Here is an 18,204-nt window from a genome sequence, read left to right as displayed (position 1 = left end):
CATATAGCTGTAGGTTTTATGGTCTGGTAGGGAGTCAAGGGTTTTTGTAGAATTTTTGTTCTGATCTGATAGGTTTTTCATCTAGAAGTTAAACTTTTAGGCCAGTCTTAACCACTGATTTTCTTGCCATGGTTTGGGGACTGTGCTAAGTACTTTCTCTGATTTGTCTCATTTAATCCTCAGAACAATCCTATGAGGTACAGGTATCACTACCCCAATTATATAGATGAGGAAATGGATATGGAGAGGTACAGTGACTTGCCCAGAGTTGTAGAGCTGGGATTAATGCTGGTGATTTGCACCAAGCCCTGCTGGACTCCAAAGCCTGGTGCTGCCTTCATTTCGGGGCAGTACTGTGTTTGTCCTGCTCAGGTGAGAAGCCTCATGGATTCCCTGTGTGCTGATGACAGGTGTGACCGTGGGCTCAGAAGTAAGACTTAGCAGAAAACAGCTGTGAACAGCCCCAAACTTTAGCCCCAACTTGAGAGGCAAAAAAAAAAAAAAAAAAAAAAAAAAAAAAATCTGTGTTTTAAGTCTATTTCTGCTACACATAGTGTAGCTATCCTTTTCTTTCATTTCCTTATCTGTTAGGTTAATATTAAGATTACTGTCTTAACTGCCCAGCAGGAGATATCAGAAAAGAACAAAAGAAGAACATGTTTTGAAGGATTGAAAAAGGTGTGTGTATACACACATACAGATATCTATGTTATATAGTAAATAAATATTAAATTTTGCGTATAAAAGTAATATATTTCTTTTTTGAATTAAAATTTTTTTTTTTATTTTTGAGAGAGAGAGACAGAGACAGAGACAGAGAGAGAGAGAGAGAGAGAGAGAGAAAGAAAGCATGAGCAGGGGAGGGGCAGAGAGAGAGGGAGACACAGGATCCGAGCTGTCAGCACAGAACCAGATGTGGACCTTGAACCCATGAACTGTGAGATCATGACCTGAGCCAAAGTTGGATGCTCAACAGACTGAGCCACCCAGGCACCCCAAAAGTAATATATTTCTTAAATGCAATTAAATTAATAAACTTAAATTCTTTAAATTTTAAAAAATTTTATTGTAGTAAAAACTCCTAATGTAAGATCCACCCTAAGGGAATGTTTAAGTGGGTATATACAACATTATTACTAGGGGCACAGTGTGGTCTAGCTGACTTCTAGAACTCGTTCATCTTGTACGACTGAAAATTTATGCCTTTTGATAGGGCAGCTCCCTGTTTATCCCTTCCTTTTAACTTAACTTCTTAAACACAGGTCACCAGAGGGGAAGATCCCCAAGAGGACTTGAGTATTGGGCAGGAAGGCTGCTCTAAGTTTTAAACGGGAGGGTTAAACTCCCGTCCTCCGTAGCCTTCCTAGGGCGACAGGGAGGCCAGGTGTCTCTATTTGCTCTTGTGTTTGTTGCTACAAAGTGATTGTTTAGTGTGAGTCTTAGCACCCAACAGATTTGTTCCTTGGCATTTTCAGCCAAGAAATCTTTGTCTTTTTCTGTGCATGCGTTTTCAATGAGAAAACCTACGCAAAAATAGGTCAGTGGCACGGAAGTACCCTAAAAACAAGCGATACACTGACCTTACCTGCTCTTAAAGTTTGGATTCTCCCTCTCTCCCAAAACCACTAAGAGATCATGGGAACACCAGGTTATCACAGGTGAAATTCTTCCAGAATATTAAGGTACATGCTGGCATCTGAAATTGAGTATCCTTAAAAAATAGCAGTGATATGAAGAATTGTTTGGTAAGTCCTGTCTGAGAGAACAGATGGAAGTTTGAAAAAATGACATATTTAGGCCCCTGTATCTCAATACCCTCTTTTACCCGTTTTTTTGAGCAAGCTATTTTGCTGGCTCCAGTTAAGACCAACCTGGCTAAACACCTTCCTCAAGGTTCATTTGGCCATTTGGATTGACAACTCAGGAAAGGTGGTCACGGAGAAACTTACTTTCCTGCCTTTCCCAAGCATAGTAAGGATTCATGGATAAATAAATCTTGATGGACTTCCCTGAAATAACAATGAATCTCAACTTCATCCTGATTTTGAATTCTCCAGGTAATCTGCATTTCTGAGTGGAGAATGATGATCTAGGCATCCAGTTTGTGGTCAGGTAGCTGTTCTGTCAAGGTGGTGTCCATTTTGTTTCATATGTGAGAAGGTGAAATGTATTTTGAAAAGGTCCAGTTGTGCTGATCAGATTCCTATCAGGAGATGCATTATCTAACACCCAACAACGAGTTGCTGAGAGTCCACAATGTGCCGGTACTTCCTGAGGTACCAGGAAACAAGAAACCCACCAGGTCCTGCTCTCATGGGCTTGAAAGGAGAGGATGGACAGTAATGTAATTGCGGAGACAAGTGAGAGCTGTGAAGAAAATCTTCCAGGTAAATGTAACCGGGATTATGGGGAGGGGTCCTCTGAAGCCAGGTGTCAAGGAAGGTCCTTGAACCGATACTTCAGATGGTGTGAAGAAGCCTGGAGAAAAGGCATCCCTGGGCAGTCGGGTTGGCAAAACAAAGGCTTAAGGGTGGGAACCAGCTTGGTGTGTCTGGAGGGTTGAAAAAATAGGTTCCTGTAGCTGGACCCAGTTAGTGAGGGACATGATGCTTTGAGGCGGCCAGGGCTTGGGGACCCTCGGGAGGGATCTTGATTATATGAACAGTGGGAAGCCATGGGCAAGTCATTAAGCCGGGGGTGAAGTGATCTGATTATGTAATTAATGTCAGAGAGCTCAGGTGGTTGGTCACAAGGGAATTCTGCCATTCTTGTTCATATATGAGGTCCTATGTCATTTCTTTAAAAAATGAAAATATTGTTATTCATGTCACTGACTGTGGTACATATTTGTAGAACAATACATTTAAATTAACAAAATTTAAAGTGAACGTTTTCTCTCTTTCATACTTACCCTCATCCTTTCCTCCCTCCCCCATGAAATATAATCACAATGAACAGTTTGGTGTGTGTGCTTCCAGAATATTTTGTGTGTAAATAAAATATGGTACACACCCATATGCTTTATATACATACACGACTAAGTGTAAATGACAATAGGATTGTCTTTGTCGACATTGCTTTTGCAACATGCTTTTTTCCTCCTAATATAAAACCAAGGAGATTTAAAAATTTCCTGCCTGTATATCTCACTCATTCTTTGTAATGGCCTCATGGAATTCTGCTGTTGGCTGTACCATAATTTATTTTGCAGTGTCGTATTAGGAGATCTGAGTTGTTTCAGCTTTGGCTGTTTTATTTTTTTATTTATTTTTTAATTTTTTTTTCAATATATGAAATTTATTGTCAAATTGGTTTCCATACAACACCCAGTGCTCATCCCAAAAGGTGCCCTCCTCAAGCTTTGGCTGTTTTAAGCTGTGTTGCTGTTACTGCTTCTGCTTGAATCTATGCACACCTCTTTGTGTGTTCCTCTAGGCCCTGTGTTTGAAATACGGGGTACTTTTTTCAGTAATGAGAGAAAACTAAACTGTGAGTTTAACAATCCCCTGGTGCATCCTAGCCCAATCTGTATTCCGAATGAGGGTGAAGGCTGGTCTGTTGGCAAGAACGTGCCTTACACAGGAGACCTGTCGGTCCCCAAGTATGGTGGGGTTGTTGTTTGCCACTGATCTGTAATCTTGGTTATTCATGGGGTGGGTGGTCACTGTGATTGGAAATGCTGCCAGCCACAAATGCACGGGAGAAGGAGGAACATATGCAGGGAAGGGTAGGCTCACCTCTTTTATATGCACGTCAAGCCAGCACTATTCCCCAAGCCCCTGTCACCGTGTGGGCACAGCTGCAGGTCTGTATGAGATTGCTTTCCCGAATATCATGAGTAACTAAAGCCCGGGACAGGCTTACAAACAATAGGCTATGCAAAGCTGGGTCTGCCCTTTGCATAATTAACCTGCGACTCTGTGTTTCCAGCAACGTGATTGTTGGAGGCAGTGGCAAGCATGGTCAGGACCAAATACACATTTCCTTATTATTGAATTGATGCTTTGCAAATATCATATCTTATTAAAAGCAAAGGAGCTGTGGGAGAAGGGTTTGTCTGATGAAAGGTTTGGGAGAAAGAAATGACTTGAGAGTTATTTTCTGCCTGTGTTGTTGCGCCTGATCTCTGTGGCAGTCCAAGAAGTCTGGCCTTATTGAAAGGTTTGGGGAGGAATTGCACAGTGCTTGAGACTAGCTGTGTGTTGTTTGGACCTGAGGTTCAGGTCTACCTCACCATACTGTGGTCAATCTCTGTCCGCTGCTTCTTTCTACCTGTTCCAGGGCAGGGGAGGTAGGCACCTCCAAGAGATACTATTTGGGGATAGGTTTAGCATATAAGCCAACATATGTATCCCCCGTTTTAAAAGAGGAATTTTGATGGCAAAGCAGAATAAATGTAAACCTCCTTACTCCCTCTTCTGCATCAAAACCAGATTATGATAGAAGCTGATAAAAGTTGGAGTTCAGGCTGGAAAGAATCAAGGCATAGTTAAGGAAATATAGAAAAGAATGTAAATCAGTTTCTTTTTGCACTTTAAGCTTTATAATATTTGATTGACTCATTTCAGAGGAAGTGTGTGTGTGTTGGGAAAATTTTATTGTGAGAGAAAATCTATTTGCACATTAGCTACTTTCCAGAAATAATTACTTTGATTTATTCCATTCCCCTCCCATCCCAGTGGGGGGCCCAGGTTATTAGATTTTGTTCCAAAGACGGCATATGTTATTGAGTTAAAAGCCTTAAACTAGTAATTCAGGGCTTTTTTCTGAATGCATAAGAATGATTTGTGTAGATTTATTGAGGAAGACTTTTTGGGGCATTTCACTGGACCCATTACATGTTGGGAACTCCATTTTTTTCCTCCTAACTGCCTCTTTAAAGAGTAAAGTCATAGGGTGTCCATGGTGAAGTTATTCCTTGGGCATCTAAAGAAATGGGAACTTTTGTAGGATGAACTTGAAAGGAGGAGACTGCCCCTCCTTCAGCCCCCTACATATTTCTTACTTTTGGTTTCGGACTCAAATGAGGATATGGGGCTTCCTAACCTGCATGATTATAATTTTCCTGTGAAGGCCTGGTCTAGTCTCTAAATTGGATGTGGCGTTGGGGCCCTCAGGTGCTCTGTTTCCCTTGCCCTGTGTAGAAACTCTCCCTGTTGGGGCACCTTGGTGGTTTAGTCCATTAAGTATCTGATTCTTGACTTAGGCTCAGGTCACGATCTCATATTTCATGAGTTTGAGCCCCACATTGGGCTCCACACCGACAGTGAGGAGCCTGCTTGGGATTGTCTCTCTTCCCCTCCATGGCTCATGCTGTCTTTTTGTCTCAAAATAAACAAATGAACTTAAAAAAAAAAAGAAAAAGAAACCCTCCCTGTTGCATTGCTGTTACAACCTGAGTGCTGGCCCATCAGCCCTCACTTGGAAACCCGAAACTTTCTTTTTTATGATTTTTGAAAACCAAGTAGGAAAAAAAAAATCTGAATAACAGTTAATGATTTTACATTAATGCATATTCATTATTTAAATTTTTTTTATTTTTTTTTTAATCTTTATTTATTTTTGAGAAAGAGACAGAGCATGAGCAGGGGAGGAGAAGAGAAAGAGGGAGACACAGAATCCGAAGCAGGCTCCAGGCCCTGAGCTGTCAGCACAGAGCCCGACGTGGGGCTTGAACCCATGAACCGTGAGATCATGACCTGAGCCGAAGTCGGACACTCAACTGACTGGGTCACCCAGGTGCCCCTAAAATTTTTTTTAATGTTTATTTTTGAGAAGAGAGAGACAGAGTGTGAGCAGTGGAGCAGCAGAGAGAGAGGGAGACACAGAATCTGAAGCAGACTCCAGGCTGTGAGCTGTCAGACAGAGCCAGACATGGGGCTTGAACTTATGAACCGTGAGATCATGACCTGAGCTGAAATCAGATGCTTAATTGAATGAGCTACTCAGGTGCCCCTTTATTCATTATTTTAAAATTGGAAAATCTCAAAGTGTACAAATCAGAATCACCTCTCATCCCACTAGCCAGAGACAGTGGTTAATTCTCTTTCCATTTTGGCATTGAGGAGGGCACCTGTTGGGATGAGCAGTGGGTGTTGTATGGAAACCAATTTGACAATAAATTATATTTAATATAAAAATATAAAATAAAATAAAAAGGAGAAAAAACAAAAATAAAAAAAATCTTTCCATCTCTTTAATGCATATCACAGGTTTAAGTGCATTTTTACAAAATTGAGTTAATATTAATATTAAGTGTTGTGCATCCTACATTTTCCTCACTTAACTTTCTAGAGTATGAGCATCTCTGTCATAAAGAATCTTAATAGACTTCACTTTAAGTGTTTCTTAATGTTGCATCTTCTGGATGCGCCATTATTAACCATTCTCCTTTCGTTAAATACTTGTTTTTCTTCATTATAATACAGTAAGGAAGAGCCTTGTACATTCTTGCATGTGTCTGATTACTTTTTAGGAAGAAAATTCATTGAGATGGGATTGCTAGTCAGAGTTGTGATCCATATTATTAAATTATTCTCTGAGAAGTTTATGGCAATTTATATTCCATCTAATAAGTGGCTACTTTCATTAAAAATTTGTTTGAAGAGGCAAAGTGATGTCCATTACAACTCTGTTTACTTTTTAAAATAATTTTTTTTAAATGACACTAGAGGCCTCCAAATTGATTGTAACTAATCAAAATTTCTGGAAATGTTGTATTAAATTAGGAGTTTAGTTCACCTAACTGTACCCTCATTTCTCTGTCTTGTTCATGAGAATGTTATAACAAACTTTTGACAGATGGCTTCATAAAATCAAAGTGTACAAGCCAAGGCAATATCCTGGTTTATTAGGGTAGTAAAGCCATCTATAAAGGAAACTAAGTTAGGCCAGTGTGATTTATTCTTGGTGAACCTTGGTTAGTTGGATGAAATCTTTTCATTTTGGAATGTTTGTAATAAATCTAATAAATCTGCTGAATTAGTCATCTAAGTGTTTGAAGTCAAGTTCTTATTAATCTTTAATTTCTAAGATCTACTTAAAAATATGGAAACCTATTTCTAGACTTGAAGAATTGTTTCTTCCTTGCGCTGATTCCTTTTCAAAGACTCCTGACAGATTCTCTACAATAACACTGAATGATCTTTTGTATTTGGGTTAATGGGTTTTGGGACCTGGATCTTGTTAGAGACCAGGGGCTTCTACACAAGTCTGTCCTGTTGCACTTCTGTGTCCTCTTCAGCAGTTTTATTTTCTGTTCCTTGACTGGTTGGAAGGCCAGGAGGAAGAAATGAAGAGGAAGTGGTACTTTTTTGGCTTTTCTTTGTCTTCTAACACGGACCATTTGTCTTGAGTTGCAGCCTACCTGAGAATTTTGCTCTGAATGGCACTTGAAAAGATTTCCTGCTTTTGCCTTAAATATCAAAAAGATGTTTTTCAAAGCTCAGCCTATTTTGGACCTATGTCTAACATAGACTTTTATACTATTCTTTTGATTGTGACTCTAAGTTGACTGAGTATTTTCTTAAATCTCACTTAATCCAAGTTTCCCCCACTGTCGTGATGATTTATTTCTGAGCATCCTTTCTTTCAGTCTTGACATTTTTCAAGCTGGTGTTCTTGGTTTCAACTGGGACCAGAATGAGTCCCGAGGTTAGGAGAGGTAACAGTGGTGACCTTGCCCAGGACACTGGAAGAGCAGGAACAGGAAGGCCTAGTGAGGAACCAGGGGAAGTGAGAATGAAGGAACAGAGGTGAAGTGATGAAGAATTAATTACCAAGAAGGTGAGATTTTTCCTAGTTATGGCCAATAAAGATAGTGGCTGACTTAGGATCTTTTTGACTTTATAATGGTGGGGAAGCAGTACTCACTGAATAGAAACCATACTTTGAATTGTGTATTTGGACCTTTTCTAGGGCTAGTGATGTGCACTATAGTGCTCTCTCATGATGCTGGGCAGTGGCAGCTTCCAGTCAGCCACATAATCATGAGAACAAGCACCCAATATAGTCAAAACCACCCTGTACTCTTAGAGCCATTCTGATTTTCACATTCAGTACATTATTCAGTAAGTTACATGTACAGCATTCAGTAAGCTACATGAGATAGTCAACACTTTACTATAAAATGGGCTTTACATTAGATGTTTTTGCCCTGACGTAGGCTAATGTAAGTGTTGTCAGCATTCTTAAAGTAGGCTATGATGTTCGGTAGGTTAGATGTATTAAATGCATTTTCCACTTAAGATATTTTTGACTTATAATGGGTTAACAGGACATACCCCATCATAAGTCAAGGAAGATCTGTAGTCATGTCTGAAAAATAGTCTATGATTGGAAAGGAGGTGAGGAGCACAGGAGATAGACTTACTGGAGTTAGTTGCTTGCTAGAAAACTAGTTATTCGCCACTGCTTTGTTTTCAGGTGAGGATTTTTATAGGATGTAACGTGGTTCAGGGGTCAGGGCTTAGGCCATGGATGATGGGAGATTTCGTCAGTGTCTACCAGTATACCCACTGCACCTTGCTGTCTCATAGTGATATTTTATATAAGCTTTTATTATTGGCTTTCCCAGTGAAAATTTGATTGGGGTTGGTAAAAGACAAGGCATGGAAGATGAGTCTTAACCATGTCCTTCTTAAAATAAATTATAATGGCCCAATTAGGACAAAGCCAGACATAGAGTTTTAGAAACAGTAACGTTTGGAATTGATTTCCTAAAGGACCTATTAGCCCACTGCATTGCTGGAGTGTTTTCACTGCCATGTCCAAAGTAATGTTAGCTCTGGTTTTAGGTACAGCAATTTTATTAACTGCATAAAGGCTGATGTCAGGCAGTCGATTTGTCTAACATAGTCGTACAGTAGATCTTAATAAAGCTTCTCTCTGAGAGATGGTTGACATGGATAATTTACTTAAAATCTTTTACAAAGTTGGTGGTTTTATGAAATTCTATCGTTAGGCTAAATGATCCCTGAAGTGTCCCTTTTTCTTTGATTAAACCACAGAAAAATGCCTTTCTTTCTCCCTACTGGCATCAGAAAAGATAGTGTTAAATGTGAAGAGTGAAAGTAGCCATGGTTTTTGACCAGTTGTAGGCCGAGCACATCTAGCTTTGAAACAGCTATGAAAGGTTTATGCCCAGGCCTGTGGTTGGCACCAGAGGCAGTCACACCCAGGGGATATCCCGACCTGGTCCAAACCATTTCTCCAGCTTTCTCTCTTCAGAAATCCTTTTCTATAGCCTGGCAGATGAATTTGTTGTGCTATATGCAGGCCTGTGGCATTCCTATCTTCTTCTCCTGAAGTTCTCCTTCCTGTTGGCTCTTCACTCCACTTACTTTAACCTTAGTGCCCTGAGAAGACACCCCCCTCCGGAAAGCTTTTCTGGATTCCACACCTGGTCTCCTGGTCTGGAAGGCTGATTGGAAGAGATGCCCCATGAAGTCCAAACAGGTGCTAGGACAGGCTCTCTGTAGTGTTTTGCATGTGGTGCCCATCTTCCTTTCTGGTATGTTGGGCAGGAGTAGGGGGCAAATTTGGTTTCAGTGAGTCTCTAAATATAGGCTTAGAGGTCAAAGCTCCTTTGAGTGGTTCCAAACTGTGTACACTTGCACCTTTAACCCAGAGGTCAGTCTGAAAAACACACCATATGTTCTATTGGGCACACCTTCATACAATATTTACGGGGTCACAACAAAGGAAACTAAAGCCCTCATAATGCTCCTCAGTGACTGATTTTATGATGAGTGGAAGAACACAGTGATATAATTCAAAATGATCAGTAACTGCTAGGTGCCTGGGAACATATTATTTGCTGCAGTGCTGCTCAGACTCAGGGCCCCAGAATCCCATGAGGACTTGTCAGAGCACACACTGTTGGCCCCACCCCAGAGTGTCTGATCAGGAGGGATGGAATAAAGCCAAGAATTTGCATTTCTAACTAGTTACCAGGTGGTGCTGGTGTTGCTTGTCCAGGGACCACACTTTGAGTAGCAGTAACTTAATTTTTTGAAGACCATGATTCTTACATTTGCTACACATTAGAATCATCTGAGGAGTTTTTAAAATGCTTGATGCTTATCAGGCTATCCCGGTAATTCCAGTGAGCAGGCAACTTGGAGAACCATTGTTCTGAGTGTGTATCAAATTTTAATGTACTTACATATCACTCTGGGAGGTTGAAATGCAGATTCTGGTTCAGGGGATCTGGATAAGGACTTGAGAGTCTAATGAGCTCCCAAGTGATGTCAATATTTTTGGTCTGTGAGTCACACTGGGTTATGAAGCTCTAAAATACTGGAGTAGAACAGCATGTGTCAACCTCAGCTCTATTGACATGTTGAGCTGGATAATTATTTGCTGTAGAGATGTCCTATGCATCACTGGCCTCTACTCACTAGATACTACTTGGACCTTCCACCTGCTTGTGACAACCAAGTATGTCTCCAGACAGTGCCAAATGTCTCCTGGGGGTGATGGTGGGATAGATATCTCCCCTGGGTGAAAATCAATGGAGGTACATGACTTCTTGAGGCTGGACTCAAGAGTCCTTCCCCACTTCTTCACATTTCTCTTTTAATGGAAGTTTTATTCCTTTGATCATGGGAAGAACTACTTATTCATACTGATCCTAAGTGCCTGGAAGAGACTGGAGTAATTCAAACCAAGATGAGTTACATATCTGGTCCTTTGCCTAAGGCAGAGGAAGGTGGCAGGATAGTGATGAAATAGTAGATGCCTGGGAAGTTGGAAGGTTTGAGATGGGGCACAGAAGTGCCCTAGGAGTTTTCTGAATAATGGGTTTTGAAAGACATTAGTGATAGCTTTATTTCTAAGTGAGATTTTGCTTGTCCCCATTGCAGTGATCTCTGAGTTAAAAAAAAAATTGAATGCCACACCTCATCTCCTTTCTGTTAAATGAAGTTTTTGGCATGTGACCTTTTAACAAGTCCATGAATAATTCTCTTAATTGACTGACTGGTGATGTTTTTATTCTGTGATGTAGCAGTTCAGTGACAGTGCACACAATCCAGCCCCCACCTCCACACCCACCGACAAGCTATTAAGTCAGTGAAGGGTGCAAATTGCTGATGTCTTTCATGATTTTGAGCTGGAAACCTTTTTACACAAAGCATGTTAATGGTTAATAAAATTACTGTGTACACATGTGTCAGTCTTTATCCACAGACCCTAATTCTCTAATTTGGCTGAACCACCTCTGGCATTAATGGGGAGATTGAATGTTGAGTTGTGATTACCCAGGGCCTCATTATATAAGCTCTGTGAGGGGCAGTGTCATTCTTTTCCATCTGTCAGGAAGCCAATGGGCTGGTAATTAGGAAGGCAATGGGCATCACAAGGGCTGCTCAGAGCCACATGGCATTTCTCTTTCAACATGTATGGAATCTGATCTTTCATTCCCCTTTGTTTAAAAAAAGCAATGGCAGGTTACTTTAATTCAAAATTATTGGGCAGAGAAATTAGAGCAAAATAGGGTACTTATAGCAGTAGGGCAAATTGTAATGAGCCTTAGATAAGCCAGTAGAATATTATGGTGGGAATAATAAATGACTCTCCTTTTTATTGTTCCCATAATCATTCGTCTCATGTGGCTGGCAACCTGTCCCTACAATACTGCTTCTGTTGTTGGCAAAATAACAGTCACAGTTGATAAAGTCTTTGTTAGATCTGAGGCCCCACACAGGCACAGTGGATTATTTATAAATGCACCCCCACTGTAAGACTTTTGGGGGGCAAATTATCCAATCCATGGATCCACAAAGCCCCAACATGCTGGCCCTTCAGACACTGTTAGTGCCAGAATAGTTTAAGAGACCAACCTGCGTGGTGACACTCTTTTCTTTTCGTTGGAGCTAGCTTCCCCAAATAAAGGGGTGCAAATTCAGATATTTTCTTCTCTCTGATCATTTGAGCCAACATCTTTTTTTGTTTTGTTTTGTTTTGTTTTGTCTTCAGGGGATTTGGGTGTTGGGCCCCAGTAAGATGCTCAAACAAAGCCTATCAAAGGACAGTGTCTGGTTCTCAGAAATTTTTCTCTCTTCCACAGATCCAGGGTGGGGCCATGGTGTGCAAGGTATAATATGTGCTTCAGATCATGCTTTGGAGAAACAGAGATGTGGAGCAAGATGACAAGCACACTGCTTGGTGACTGTAGGATGCTAGGTGGCCATGGTATGGGCTTCTAGTGATACATATGGAGGAGGTCCACAGCCCAGCTTGGCAGGCTTAAACATGCTCCTTAAATCCTTTGAACCTTGGTTTCCTCAACTGCTCCAGGCGGTTGATAATATCTGTCTTAAGGGACAGTTGTGAGGAGTGAATGGGGTAGTGTAGACAGAGCCTCTCCCCAGTGCCCGCCACTTAGTAGGTGTTCTTCATCATGCAGGGCTGGAACTCACTGGTCTAAAGGAACAGCTCTGTCATCTGACATGTCTCCAGTGTTGGAATTACCGGTGAGCTCTTCCTACATGAAGTTTATGTTTACCCGTTGTGCACAGAGGTTATGGTGGTTTTGTGTGAACTCATCAGTGCTCTTTCAAAACTATTCTTCACCAGTCCAACATGTGTTACCCAATTTGGTTCTCATGGCTCTGTGAGTTGGCCCCCATTGATGAAATGGGGAACCTGGTGTCCATTCTCTGGACACCCCCAAAAGGATCCTACACTCTAAAAAGGGCGTAGAATAGGATTCATATGCTGGCATGTCATGGGCATGGTTGGCATGATTAACATTTTGGACCAGATAATTCTTTGTTGTGTGGGGCTATCCTGTGTATATTAGGATGCTTATCAGCATCCCTGGGCTCTAGCCACTAGATGCCAGTAGCACCCCTGCCCCAACTTAATTCAGTAGAAAATGTTTCCGAACATTGCTGATGTCCTCTTATCCACTGGGGAACAGAATCACTCTGGTTGAGAACCACTAACTTGCTGATGCCTTAGAACAAAAGTTCTCTGGCCTCTTGCTTCATAAAATACCTGGAGAGCTTTGTAAAAAATAAACACAAGCAGGGCGCCTGGGTGGCTCAGTTCGTTAAGTGTCCAACTTCGGCTCAGGTCATGAACTTGTGTTTCATGAGTTCGAGCCCCGTGGGCTCTGTGCTGGCAGCTCAGAACCTGGAACCTGCTTCAGATTCTGTGTTTCCCTCTTTCTCTGCCCTTCCCCTGCTCATATTCTGTCTCTCTTTCTCAAAATTAAATAAATATTAAAATAAATAAACAAACACAAAAAAATGAAAAATAACAATGCCTGCCTAGGCCCTACTACAGACTATAGTGTCAGAAATATCAAGGTGGAGTCCAGTAGTCTGAATTTTTAAAGGGCCCACAGCTGATTCTGATGAGCAGTCAGTTGGGGACCAGAGGCTTCCTGTCATGGTCCTTTTGCCAGGGGCTCTGGGTAGACGTGCTTGTTACAGATGTCTTCTGCATGTAAGTTTACTATCTGCCCTACTGGCCCACGGGGTGAGTAATGGGAAAGTGAGGTTGTTGAGGAAGAGGCATTTTGGACTTCAGAGGGTGAGCTGTGGGCCCTCTATCACAGATACATGGGAGTATGGGCCAGGAACATGAGAGGAGTTGGTGTTTGGATCACTTACATCCTGTGCATGATCCAAATAGCTCCTTTATTATTCCTTAAACCCTGTGTCAGGCACTGTGCTAAATAAGCTCTATTCATGAATTAACTCACAACATTCCTACCACCATCCCATTACACAGACAACAAGAGAGTGGCAGAAAGAGAAGTTAAATAAGCTCTCCTAAGGTCTAGATTGCCACTAAGTGCTGACACTGCAGTGTGGCCAGACACCAGTTCTGGAGCCCGCACTTTGAGCACTGCTCTGCTGCCTCAGACGGATGGCTCAGCTGAGCTTTCATGGTTGCTGCCAATAATCAGGGCATTACAATGGATGTCACAGAAATTGTGTATGATAATTCCTGATGGGAGGTGTCCACATCCTTAATTAACGAATTGACAATTCAGTCATTTTTAGGACGTTGACCTAGTTCTTTTTTGGGGGGAACGTATGGCTGTGTTAACTACAGAGTGACAGGTTGTCTTATTAAAATGATTCCTTCCTCCCTTCTTCTCTAAGGTGGTAGTGTGTACAGTTAGATAAATTATAACAAGGTTTCTTCCCTCTGTCATTCTGCATTCCCCCTGCCCCCCCCCCACCCTGCCTGTTGGCATAAGAGTTTGGTTTTCAGATGAGTATGTCGATGGTGGACTGGTCATGTGACCTGTCTTTGCCTCTACTTTGTGTTAAAAATGTGGCCCTGAATGCATTTGGCATATAGTTATGTAGTTATGCATACCCGCCTCTCCCTGTAGTCGCCCATCACAGTGGATATTCATGTGTTTTAGAGATTGCTCACATCAGTTTCCTTTTCTGACTCTCTGAGCTTTTCCAGATGACAGAGCCCTCAGGCCCTCCCTGCCATTCTGGACAGTGCCAGCCATCAGGAGGACTGGGGGCCAGACTCTCAGTGTTCATCTGGCCACAGGAAGCCCATATCTCTTTCTGCCTCCTTGCCCCTTGTAATGATTTGAAGGGTGAAAGTCTCACTTTTTTTAAAATTTTTTTTTAACGTTTATTATTGAGAGACAGAGACAGAGCGTGAGTAGGGGAGGGGTAGAGAGAGAGGGAGACACAGAATCTGAAATAGGCTCCAGGCTCTGAGCTGTCAGCACAGAGCCTGCCGCGGTGCTCGAACTCACAAACTGCGAGATCAGGACCTGAGCTGAAGTTGGTCACTTAACCGACTGAGCCACCCAGGCGCCCCTGAAAGTCTCACTTCTATTGGCTCTCTAATCCCATTTATTTGCCTTGCTCTTAGATCTGTGAGTTTCTTGTAAGATAACAGGGAATTATAAATTCCTATAACAGTTGTGCCCAATTGGTTGGAGACTTGAGTCTGGGTGAATGACCCAGTTCTGAGAGCCGTGAACAGATTTAATCTGCAAAAACAGGAGAATGTTGAAGCTGCTGTCCTGGATCCACATTTGGTTTGCTCATGTGGATGTTGACGGTCAGACTCTGAGTTTGTCCTTCATGGTCTTTTTTTTTTTAAGAGTGTGATTGGGGGAGAGGGGCAGAAGGGGAGTGAGAGAGAATCTTAAGCCGGCTCCATGCTCAGTGCAGAGCCCAAAGCAGGGCTTGATCCTTTGAACCTGGGATCATGACTTGAGCTGAAATCAAGAGTCAGATGTTCAACTGACTGAGCCACCCAGGCATCCCTGTCTTTCAAATTCTTTCCAAGGACCTGGCTGCAAGTAGTTTATGGGGCAGTGATTCTGAGAGTGATCCCAGGAAGCAGGATCCCAGGAGAGGGAAGGGAGGAGAGAGGAGAGGGAAATAGACAGGAAGAGAGACAAAGACTGAAGATGTGCTATTGTGGTGGCTTCTGTAGTGGGGGCTTAATGCCACCAGCCTCTGAGAAGTATACCTCATGGCATCCTGGGCTGGGACTCTGTTGCAGAGCATGGAGTCACCCACTGGGTTGACAATTGCAGTCTGAACTGGCCCAGGGGATGTTGTGTGACTTCAAAACCATCTGCTATACCTCCCAGCCCCTTGTGATATTTCAGGTGATCCCCAGGGGGTAAAAATATCTGGCCCCAAGTTTACTTTGACATGTCTTTGTATTTATTTAGCACTATGGCAGGTTATGTTTAAATTCCTTAATTCCTGCAGTCCTAAGATAGGCAGAATGATAATGGATGTGTAAACACTAACGTTTATCTCTTAAGATGGTGTGATGGGTGGTGATTTTAGCTTGTGTTACTGATTTAGGGACCAAATCAATGGCCTATGTAAACTCAGTTCTGTGTATTAAAGAGAAGACTTAGCCTTTTACGAATCCAGTAAGAGATAGCAATGTAGCTTAAAGTTCCAGAATTTTTAGGAACTAGCTCCTTGAGGCAAAGGCTTTAGGATTAATCATTCCTGTGCTTTTCCTAAGTTATCATAGAGTGAGGGTAGAGTATATTGATATTCAAACAATTTAAAATCATTTTTCTGTTTAGAAAACCAGTTTCCCAACTCAGTGGATGAATAACATTTTCTTTTAAAATACTCTCTTTTTGTATTATCTATTTTTTCTCTCTTACTCTGAGAAATGTCAGCCCTTCAAAATAGTAGAGCGTATAGGTCACAAGAAAGTTGCAGAAATAAGCAAGATTCAGCCAAAAACATGGTGGATCTTTTTTGCCATCTGACAGCTCTGTAGTAATATATTAAAGGAAGCCCATAATTCACACATTGCTCAGTGTGAAACTTGTATTTTTTTTTCTTCTAGCTTGCCAGTAGGTAAATGATACCTACTGTTCACTTATATTTTGGTTATGGAAATAAATCTGTGCCTCAAACCTATTGATTTAAAATAAAAATCTTTAGTGAGCCAGAATTCCCATTGCTGCATTTAGACTAGAATTTGAGAGTGTCAGGACCTTGATGATGAAGTCAAAGTTGCTCATTTTCAAAGGAGGAGACCGAGGTCTAGAGAAGTTGGACTATTTTCTTATTCTTCCCTAAATTAAAGGCAGTGATAGATCTAGAACTCAGAACTCCTGAGCCCCACCCCAACTCAGTGAGTCCAGCAATCCAACAGTTTGGACATAAACTCTGTGCAACAATTTGTGTGTTCAAATTGACAGATAAAGAAAATTCCAACTTATCTATGTTTCAAGGCTCACAGTTGGGTTTGAGTCCAATTCAGCTGTTGACTAGCCTTAAAATCCTGGTCAGGCCCAGACTTTACTGAGGCCTTTCTCCGCTCTTGCCCTTCTCTCTTTCTCCGCTCTTGCCCTTCTCTCTTTCTCCGCTCTTGCCCTTCTCTTGGCCTAACTTGTCAGAAGCATCACTGATGAGAAGTCCACAAGTCTGTGAAAGTTCTCTGGAAGTCACAGACTCTTGCCCACATGCCAGGGCATGTCTGCCTCGAGGAATTCATATCCATAGCACTTGGTCCTAAGATTCTCTTTCGGATAGGGCATGCTAAGTGATAGGTTTTACTAGAAGTCCCAGGACTGGAAGAAAATGCTATAGGATTAAATTAGAAATGTTTTCTTTACCTACATATTACCAATGTTCAATATTATCTTACTGACATGTGGCATTTTATTCATCATCTTACTTACGTTCACAATTTTCGGAGGAAAGTAGTGTTTTTTGTTTTTGTTATTTTATCATTCCTTTTTTACTTATAATTGAAAAATTCCATGTCTTGGAAGAGGAAACATGAACAGTTGAGCTTGAATAGAAGCTTACTATACTGTCCCCACAACTGTGCTGTAACTGACCCAAGAGCACAGCTTCCACCTGTGCCCCTGTACTGTGCAGGACACGCAGGAGATGCTCCGTTAAAACCTGATAAATTTGCACCAAGTTTGAAACTTGATAGTGAGCAGCATTTGATGTCTTATGAGGATATGATAAAAGGAAATGTTAAAAGTGAGGTTGCTGGAGAAGGCATTTTTAGAAACTTTCTTTGCATTATAAAAGTAGGACATACAGAAAAGTAAAAGAGAAAGAAGTCTATCTTCTCCCTCTTTGTTACTTTTTAGTATATTTTCTGCCAAAAATTTTCCCCTAGTTTAGGTTAGACTTATTTGTATTATGTATTTAAAAAAATTTTTTTAATGTTTATTTTTGAGAGAGACAGAGTGTGAACAGGGGAGGAGCAGAGAGAGAGGGAAACACAGACTCCGAAGCAGGATCCAGGCTCTGAGCTGTGTCAGCACAGAGCCCGATACGGGGCTTGAACCCACGAACTGCGAGATCATGACCTGAGCTGATGTTGGACACTCAACTGACTGAGTCATCCAGGCGCCTCTGTATTATATATTTCTAATTTGTATATATGAAATTTTATATCCTGACTTTTCAGTTAATATTTTATCATTTGGACACTTTGTTATCGTCAAAAGCACTCTTAAATAGCACTTAATGGTCTCCTGAATTAGTGTATCACAGTAACTTCAATATTCCTTTTGTGGCACATTTAACTTCTCCACTTTTCAACGTAAATAATGCTGCTATGAACATTCTTCTCCAAAAAGCTTTTTCTTTAGGGATAGATTCCCAGGAGTGGATCAAAGGGAGTGTACAGTTTAACCCAATTACTTTAAATACCACGATCAAGTAGGCTAGGAACACTGGAGAATATGTTACTGAGCAA

The 18,204-nt window shown here is 41.4% G+C and overlaps 1 protein-coding gene across 1 annotated transcript in view; it reads left to right on the top strand.

Moving 5' to 3' along the window:
* TMEM163 (transmembrane protein 163) overlaps positions 1 to 18,204 on the top strand; it is a 238,859-nt gene that overhangs the window by 148,262 nt on the left and 72,393 nt on the right. The window lies entirely within an intron of this gene.

Source organism: Panthera leo, chromosome C1 (genome assembly GCF_018350215.1).
Source record: "Panthera leo isolate Ple1 chromosome C1, P.leo_Ple1_pat1.1, whole genome shotgun sequence".
Taxonomy (NCBI): Eukaryota; Metazoa; Chordata; class Mammalia; order Carnivora; family Felidae; genus Panthera; species Panthera leo.
This window is presented reverse-complemented; position numbering and strand designations above follow the sequence as displayed.